Genomic DNA, 9,360 nt, shown 5'->3' with positions numbered 1-9,360 from the left:
GCAGCACCAGGAACTAATCCTACTCGCACTGCCGGCTTCGGGGAGCCCTGGGCCGGGAGCAATCGCGCGAACGGGAATTTGTCTGCCTAGCACAGGCCCAAGGATCCCTTTTCTCGGGGCAGGAGGCAGCACCAAGCACCAGTGACTTGACTGTGTTTCTTATCACCTGCGCCTGAGATCCTGATTCCCTGTGCATTCATACTAAGAGCCAGTGAATCCAATTCCTGGTGCAAGGGCACACAGGGACCCTGATTCTCAAGGCGAAGTCGCGCAAAGCAACAGAGACTCTGATACTGGACTCTTGGGGAACTCTGACTCCTGGCGCATGCTAGGGGGCTCTGGTTTTCAACACGCTCCAGGGGGGTCTCTATTTCAGCACGGTGCATGCAGGGTCCCTAATTCTAAGGGCACATACGAGGCCACATTGAGCGCTGGCAACACTGACTCAGAGCGAGCCTGGTTCCCACCAACCAACAACAACCACACATCTTAGTGTCAGAGCTCTTCAGTGACACTAAGGTGGTGGGAGGCTCCCACTGCACACGGCCCAGGCCCACGCAACCCGACCTTTGATCCATCGGGAGATAAGCAGAATGAAGAAACGACACAACACCCAGAGGAAAGACAATGAGGAATCACCAAGAAAGGAAATTAATGAAGTTGAAGCGTGCAACATGACAGAAAAAGAATTCAGAATAATGGTTGTACAATTCATTCACCGGATGGATGAGAAAATCAACAACCTATGCAAGAATCAGGAAGAAATGAAAAGTGATATAGCTACAATCAAAAACACCATGGAAAGTTTCAACAGCAGGCTGAAAGAAGCAGAGGACCGAATTAGTGAGTTAGAAGATAAGGCAGAGAAACAAGCTCAATCTGAACAGCAACTGGAGAAAAAAATTAAAAAACAGGAGGAGAGCCTAAGGGAGCTTCGGGACAACATGAAACGAAGTAACATACGCATAATAGGGCTGCAAGAGGGACAAGAAGAGCAGCAAGGATTAGAAAATCTATTTGAAGAAATAATGACAGAAAACTTCCCAGATATGGGGAAGAAAAAAGTTACACAAGTACAGAGAGTCCCAGGCAAGATGAACCCCAAAAGACCCACACCAAGACACGTCATAATAACGATGGCAAATGTACAAGACAAAGAGAGAATCTTAAAGGCTGCAAGAGAGAAACAGAGAGTTACCTACAAAGGATCCCCCATCAGATTATCAAACGATTTCTCAACAGAAACACATCAGGCCAGGAAAGAATGGACAGAAATTTACAAAGTGATGCAAAGCAAAGGACTGAATCCAAGAATACTCTATCCAGCAAGGCTATCATTCAAAATTGAAGGGGAAATAAGAAGCTTCACAGACAAAAAAAGGCTAAGGGAGTTCATCACCACCAAGCCAGCAATGCAAGAAATGCTAAAGGGACTGGTGTAAAAAGAAGAAATAAAAAGCCCAGAAAGAAAACAGCCACACAAAAAAAGAAATGGCTACAAACAAGTACCTTTCAATAATAACTTTAAACGTAAATGGACTAAATGGTCCAATCAAAAGACATCGAGTGGCTGAATGGATAAAAAAACATGACCCATACATTTGCTGTCTACAAGAGACCCACCTCATTAAAAGGGACTCACACAGACTGAAAGTGAAGGGATGGAAAAATATCTTTCAGGCAAATGGAAATGAAAAAAAAGCTGGGGTAGCAATACTTATATCCGACAAAATAGACCTCAAAGTGAAGGCCATAACAAGAGATAAGGAAGGCCACTTCATAATACTAAAGGGATCAATACAACAAGAGGATATAACCCTGATAAACATATATGCACCCAATGCAGGAGCACCCACATACATAAGAAAACTCCTGGAAGACATCAGGGGAGAGATCGACAACAATACAATCATAGTAGGGGACTTTAATACACCACTGACATCACTGGATAAATCTGCTAGACAAAAAATCAGCAAAGAAACAGCAATCCTAAATGACTCACTAGATCAGATGGACTTAATTGACATCTTCAGAACACTTCACCCCAAAGCAACAAAATATACGTTCTTCTCAAGTGCTCATGGGACATCTTCAAAAATAGACCACATATTGGGTCACAAACAAAGTCTCCCCAAATTCAAGAAGATTGAAATCATACCAAGCATCTTCTCAGACCACAAGGGCATAATATTAGAAATAAACTACAATAAAAACAACCCAAAATACTCAAACACTTGGAAGCTGAATAGCATGTTATTAAATATTGATTGGGTTACCAATGAGATCAAAGAAGAAATTAAAAACATCCTGGAAACTAATGACAATGAAAACACAACAATCCAAAACCTTTGGGACACAATGAAAGCAGTCCTGAGAGGGAAGTTTATAGCTCTACAGGCCTACCTCAACAAACAAGAAAAAATGGTAGTAAATCATCTAAATCTACAGCTCAAAGAATTAGAAAGAGAGCAACAAGAAAAGCCCAGAGTGAGCAGAAGGAAGGAGATAATAAAGATTAGAGCAGAAATAAATGACATAGAGACCAAAAAAACAATACAGAAAATCAATGAAACCAAGAGCTGGTTCTTTGAAAGGATAAACAAGATCGACAAACCTCTAGCCAGGCTCACCAAAAAGCAAAGAGAGAGGACCCAAATAAACCAAATCAGAAATGATAGAGGCGAAATAACAACAGACCCCACAGAAATACAAATGATTGTTAAAAAATACTATGAACAACTCTACTCCAACAAACTAGACAACCTGGAGGAAATGGACATATTTCTAGAAAAATACAACATTCCAAAACTTAATCAGGAAGAATCTAAAAATCTCAACAGGCCAATAACTATGGAAGAAATTGAAGCAGTCATCAGAAAGCTTCCAGCAAACAAAAGCCCAGGACCAGACGGCTTCACAGGGGAGTTTTACCAAACATTCAAGGAAGAACTAAAACCTATCCTCCTCAGACTACTACAAAAAATCCAAGAGGAAGGAACACTTCCAAGCTCATTCTATGAAGCCAGCATCACCCTAATACCAAAACCAGGTAAAGACAACACAATGAAAGAGAATTACAGGCCAATATCCCTCATGAACATAGATGCCAAAATCCTCAACAAAATCTTAGCAAATCGGATCCAGCAGTACATCAGAAAGATCATACACCATGACCAAGTAGGATTTATCCCAGGGATGCAAGGATGGTACAATATCCGCAAATCAATCAACGTGATACATCACATAAACAAATTGAAGGAAAAAAACCACATAGTCATATCAATTGATGCAGAAAAAGCATTTGACAAAATTCAACACCCATTTTTGATAAAAACTCTCAGCAAGGTGGGAATAGAAGGATCATACCTCAACATAATAAAAGCCATATATGACAAACCCACAGCCAACATCATACTCAATGGACAAAAACTATCACCATTTCCCCTAAGAACAGGAACAAGACAGGGATGCCCACTCTCACCACTCCTGTTCGACATAGTACTGGAAGTATTAGCCATTGCAATTAGACAAGAAGAAGAAATAAAAGGCATCCAAATTGGAAAAGAGGAAGTAAAACTGTCCTTATTTGCAGATGACATGATATTATACTTAAAAAACCCTAAAGACTCCATCAAAAAACTATTAGACTTAATAAAAGAATTCGGCAATGTAGCAGGATACAGAATTAACGCCAAGAAATCTATGGCATTTCTATACACCAATAGTGAACTTGCAGAAAGAGAGACTAAAAAAGCAATCCCATTTACCATCTCACCAAAAAAATTAAGCTACCTAGGAATAAACTTAACTAAAGAGGTAAAAGACCTCTACTCAGAAAACTACAGGACGTTGAAAAAAGAGATAGAGGAAGACATAAAGAGATGGAAGAACATACCATGTTCTTGGATTGGTAGAATCAACATCATTAAAATGTCCATACTGCCCAAAGCAATCTATAAATTCAACGCACTTCCCATTAAAATACCAACGGCATATTTCACAGACCTAGAACGAACTCTCCAAAAATTCATCTGGAACAAAAAACGACCCCGAATAGCTGCAGCGATCCTGAGAAAGAACAAAGTAGGTGGGATCTCAATACCAGATATCAAGCTGTATTACAAAGCCACTGTTCTCAAAACTGCCTGGTACTGGCACAAGAACAGACATATAGATCAATGGAATAGAATAGAGAGCCCAGAAATCAGCCCCAACCAATACGCTCAATTAATATTTGACAAAGGAGGCAAGAACATACAATGGAGTCAAGACAGTCTCTTCAATAAATGGTGCTGGGAAAATTGGACAGATACATGCAAGAAAATGAAACTAGACCACCAACTTACACCATACACAAAAATAAACTCAAAATGGATAAAGGACTTAAATATACGACCGGAAACCATAAAAATACTAGAAGAATCCAAAGGCAACAAAATCTCAGACCTATGCCGAAGCAATTTCTTCACCGATACAGATCCTAGGGCATTGGAAACTAAAGAGAAAATAAACAAATGGGACTACATCAAAATAAAAAGTTTCTGCACAGCAAAAGAAACCATCAACAAAACAACAAGAAAGCCCACTACATGGGAGAACATATTTGCCAACATTATATCTGATAAGGGCCTAATCTCCAAAATTTATAGGGAACTCATACAACTTAACAAAAGGAAGATAAACAATCCAATCAAAAAATGGGCAAAGGACCTAAATAGACACCTTTCAAAAGAGGACATTCAGAAAGCCAAGAGACATATGAAAACATGCTCAAAGTCACTAATCATCCGAGAGATGCAAATCAAAACAACAATGAGGTACCATCTCACACCTGTCAGACTGGCTATCATCAACAAATCAACAAACGACAAGTGCTGGAGAGGATGTGGAGAAAAAGGAACACTTGTGCACTGCTGGTGGGAATGCAGACTGGTGCAGCCACTATGGAAGACAGTATGGAGTTTCCTCAAAAAACTGGAAATGGAACTCCCATTTGACCCTGTGATCCCACTTCTAGGAATATATCCCAAGAAACCAGAAACACCAATCAGAAAGGATCTATGCACCCCTATGTTCATAGCAGCACAATTCACCATAGCTAAGATTTGGAAACAGCCTAAGTGCCCATCAGTAGATGAATGGATTAGAAAACTGTGGTACATCTACACGATGGAATACTATGCTGCTGTAAAAAAGAAGGAACTCTTACCATTTGCAATGGCATGGATGGAACTGGAGAGCATTATGCTAAGTGAAATAAGCCAGTCAATGAAGGAAAAATACCACATGATCTCACACATTCATGGATAATAGAGACCATTATAAACTTTTGAACAATAATAGATACAGAGGCAGAGCTGCCTCAAACAGATTGTCAAACTGCAGCGGGAAGGCCGGGGAGGGTTGGGGGGCAGGAGGGAAGGGGGTAAGAGATCAACCGAAGGACTTGTATGCATGCATATAAGCATAACCAATGGACATAAGACACTGGGGGGTAGGGGAGGCCAGGGGATTGTCAAGGGCGGGGGGAAAAAAGGACACATATGTAATACCCTTTTTAATACTTTTAGCAAAAAAACAAATAAAAATTTTAAAAAATGCCATTTACTCATGAAAATGTCATTTACTTTGGTCAACAGGGGCTATTAGAAGTAAATATTTGTTTCATTTTTAAATGGTCACATAGTTCAAAACCCTAAGGCACAGGGACAAATAACTTTGCCATCAGTTCCTGTCTCTAACAGAGTTTTATCAGTTTTTTTTGGTATCCATCTAAATAGTTAATACATAGCAAAAGCATATTGCATTAGTTTGCTAGGCTGGTATGAAAAAAAGGAGAATAAGAATTTCATTCTTCACAGTCCTGGAAGCTAGAAGTCCCAGATTAAAATGCTCTTTCATGTCTATTGCCTTAACCCCACACCATTTATGTCCAAATTTCCTCTTTTTATAAGGATACCAGTCAGTCTGGAATAAAAGTCTTCAAGTGCTCACAATTAGCACAGAAAATATGTGGTTATATAACTTGTTTTTCAATCAACATTTACTTGTTTATAGTAAGATCCCACACTTGTTACAGTACAAGAGTTCAGTCTTGTCCCCTCCTATATATAGCCTAAAGGGCTAGGAATGCAAATGATAATGTAATACAAAATTTTCTTTGTTTACAACTTTAAAAGTGCCTTAAAACTTTTAACTAACATAGATATCAACAGGTTCTTTAGTATCCCAATGAAAAGGAAATAAAAGAACACAACCTGGATTCTCTGGAGGGAGATTAAAAATGGCAGTGGAGTACGTGGATGCTTCACAGACATGCTCCCAGGTCCAAACTGGAAATACAACTAAAATACAGAAAATCATACTCAATAATCAACAGATGACTCCCTGGAGTGAACCCTGATACCAGAGGACTGAAAGTGGAGACCGAATAGACACTGGTAGGAGGGGAGGAGCTGAAAAATGGCTGGCCAGGCACCCACAGACGGCAACTGAAGTCCAGAGCTCTATCTCAGCTGTGAGGGATTGCCACTAAGCACTGTGGGCCTAATCCCCAAGCTGGGCACCCCAGCAGAGAGCACCAGAACAGAGGAGGGTATCCACACAGGTTGCTGTCTACAAGGGAAAGATGGCTAAAAATTCAGGTACCCTCTTAAAGGGCCAACACACAACATTCCCTGTGGAGTCACCCACATGTGCTCTGGCAGAAGGAGAGCAGAGTGGACTGGAGCTGTGAGGACAGAGTGGACTGGAGCTGTGAAGGCAGAAGCCAGGATAGAGGACTCTGAGATTAGAGCTCAGAAGGCAGATACCCTGGTTTCCTGTGCTGAGTCATTCCTTCATGCTGCAAAGGTCACCTTTCTCACAAAGACAATTAGTATACAGGAGGCATTGTCTGGGGGACAGACAACTGACCCACCCTATTGGAAAACACCTTGCCCTCACCAGACTGAGAATAACAATTAGCCTCCAGGCAGAAACAATTACCCCACCCTGTTGAAAAAAACTTTTGTCACACCTGTGGACAATTGCCCAAGGGCAAATTAGGAGGAATTCCATCAGTCTGCAGCTAGAGGTCGTCTCTGGAGTCTGAGTTTTTGTCTGATCTAATTAATCAGAAAGAGTGTTTGACACTGTCCTGCACTAGAGATTGAAAGGCATAGTAGATCTACCTATACATAGTCACAAACCCAAACAGGCATCCAAAATGAGGAGACAAAGAAACAACCCACAAATGAAAGAACAAGGGAATCCTAATACATAAAAACCCAGGGTCTGTAACAACCAAATGAACGACTGGTCTATTCCCTGGCCCTCAGGCTCCGTGGCAGCAGAAATTGGTGAGCAGGTGGAAGGCAGACCACTTGGTCCCTCCCCCAGCCCACAGACTCCCATTAATCAGGGGATGGTTAACAGGGAACCAGAGTAAGTAGCATGGGGACTGGTGAGAAGCTGGAAGGCAGGCCTCTTGGTCCCTCCGCCTGGCCCTCAGACTCCAATCAATTGGTGGCGAAGGTGGGGCAGAACTGGGGACCGGCTTTCTTCATAGTCCTGTAGATTCAATCTCCAGAGGACAGGCCAGGCACCAATGGACCAGTGCCTCCTGCAAGACCCCAACAGCGCTTCCAGCCTCCTGGAACTCGGCCTCGGGCACTGCGGCTGCTTCTCCTCCCTAGATGCTCCACAAGGAAGAAAGGATACTGCCAGCAGTGCCAGGGGTGACCAATGGTGACTGACTGCTCTCGCTGTGCTTCCTCCAGGTTACTCAAGCCAGCCCCCACCTGCCCCGCTCCAGATGAAGTGTGATCACTACACAGGGAAGGAATGTAGTAAAGAAACAAAAACCAATGACCAAGAGAATGCTGCAGTCAACGTCCGTGGTCCAGCTCAGGAGAACACAGAGAAGGGAGAATTCCATAAGTTGGCCAATGCCAGGATATTTCTGAGTGACTTCCTGGCATGTGACAGTTGTGTGACCACAGAGAAAGGAGTCCAAGATTCTCAACAGAACACCAAGGACTTCTTCTGTGTTCTGAACCTTAGTAAGAAATGTGATACCTCAAAGCACAAGGTGCTGGCAATGTTCATGTGTCCTCAGTCTCTGCCTTACTTCCCTGCTAAATTCAGCCTCAGTGTCACTGATGCATCCAGAAGGCTCTGCAGCTTCCTCAAAAGCCTTGGGGCTCACTGTCTTTGACATGAAGATACCTGTGGACTTCAGCATTCTGGAGAGTCAGCAGGAATCTGTGTGTCAGTACTGCCAGCACCATAAGGAAGAGCCCTGGCTACCCATGCTGACCTCTGCCTGCCCTGGCTGGGACTAATATATAGAACATGTGCTAGGTCACCCCATAACCCCCACTTCTGAATGGCCAAGTCTCCCCAGCAGATCATGGGCTCTCTGGTGAAGGATTACTTCACCAGACGGCAGAAGCTGTCCCCAGACAAGATTTTCCACATCATTGTGATCTTGTATTATGACAAGAAACTGGAGGCCCTTTGAGAAGATGTTCCCACAGCTTTACATAGTTCCCAGGGTGCTGTCTGTGTGTTAACCTCGGGTGAAATTGTTTAGATAATGGAGCAGTGTGACCTCACCTCAAATGATGCTACCACGGACACACTGTTTAGAGACATGAAGGAGAAAGAGGTGAGGCTCCATGAGGGTGCCAGCTCCGACGGGTACCTGGCGCACATCTTCAGGCACATGACCAAGGATCTGTTCAACGAGGACTCGGGAGTGCTCACCTACCATATCCTGAGGAACAATGACTTCAAGGAGGTCACTCTTGAAAGGGACAGAGAGGTTTTGCTATGCTTTGAGGCTGCTTATGGCTTTTGGAACATCCAGAAGTGGCCCTGAAGCTGTAGAGGGGCAAGTTCTCCTGCTACTTTGTGGGGTCCTAGCCTGCGCTGGCATGCCCTAAGCTGCAGAGGCAAAGCCCAGTCAGATGAAGGGCATGCAGAGGGCACTGCTGTGGCTGATGGAAGGCATCTACGCTGCCATCATGGTGTGGCCCCTGGAGAACAGCGCCCATGTGCAGGATCTGTACCAAGAGTGGCTGGGATGACTCCCCCATGACCCAGGCAGCCATGCACACTGCCTAGCAGGGCCATGGGCAGCCTGCCAGGACATCAAGTAGTAAAGGTCCAGCAGACACCTGGCCTGCAGGCGGCCTAAGGAGGGGTGTCAGACACGTGAAGGAAAGGCTTAGCATCTCTGTCATCGCTTTGGTTTTCAGAATTCCCTGCTCCTCATCTGCCAGCTCCATCCCTCTGAGGGTCACTGTTGTCATCACATTGGTGCAACTGGGATATTGTATCTCAAGAGAATTGCCCCAATGTACATACCTTTTACCC

At 43.4% G+C, this 9,360-nt stretch overlaps 1 pseudogene; it reads left to right on the top strand.

Moving 5' to 3' along the window:
- Positions 1-7,795: 7,795 nt before the first annotated feature.
- LOC102254326 lies at positions 7,796-9,071 on the top strand (annotated as a pseudogene).
- The last annotated feature ends 289 nt before the right edge of the window (positions 9,072-9,360 follow it).

This window comes from Myotis brandtii, unplaced genomic scaffold (genome assembly GCF_000412655.1).
Source record: "Myotis brandtii unplaced genomic scaffold, ASM41265v1 scaffold1047, whole genome shotgun sequence".
Lineage (NCBI taxonomy): Eukaryota > Metazoa > Chordata > Mammalia > Chiroptera > Vespertilionidae > Myotis > Myotis brandtii.
Note: the sequence above shows the minus strand (reverse complement) of the source record. Positions and strands in the feature narration are given on the sequence as shown.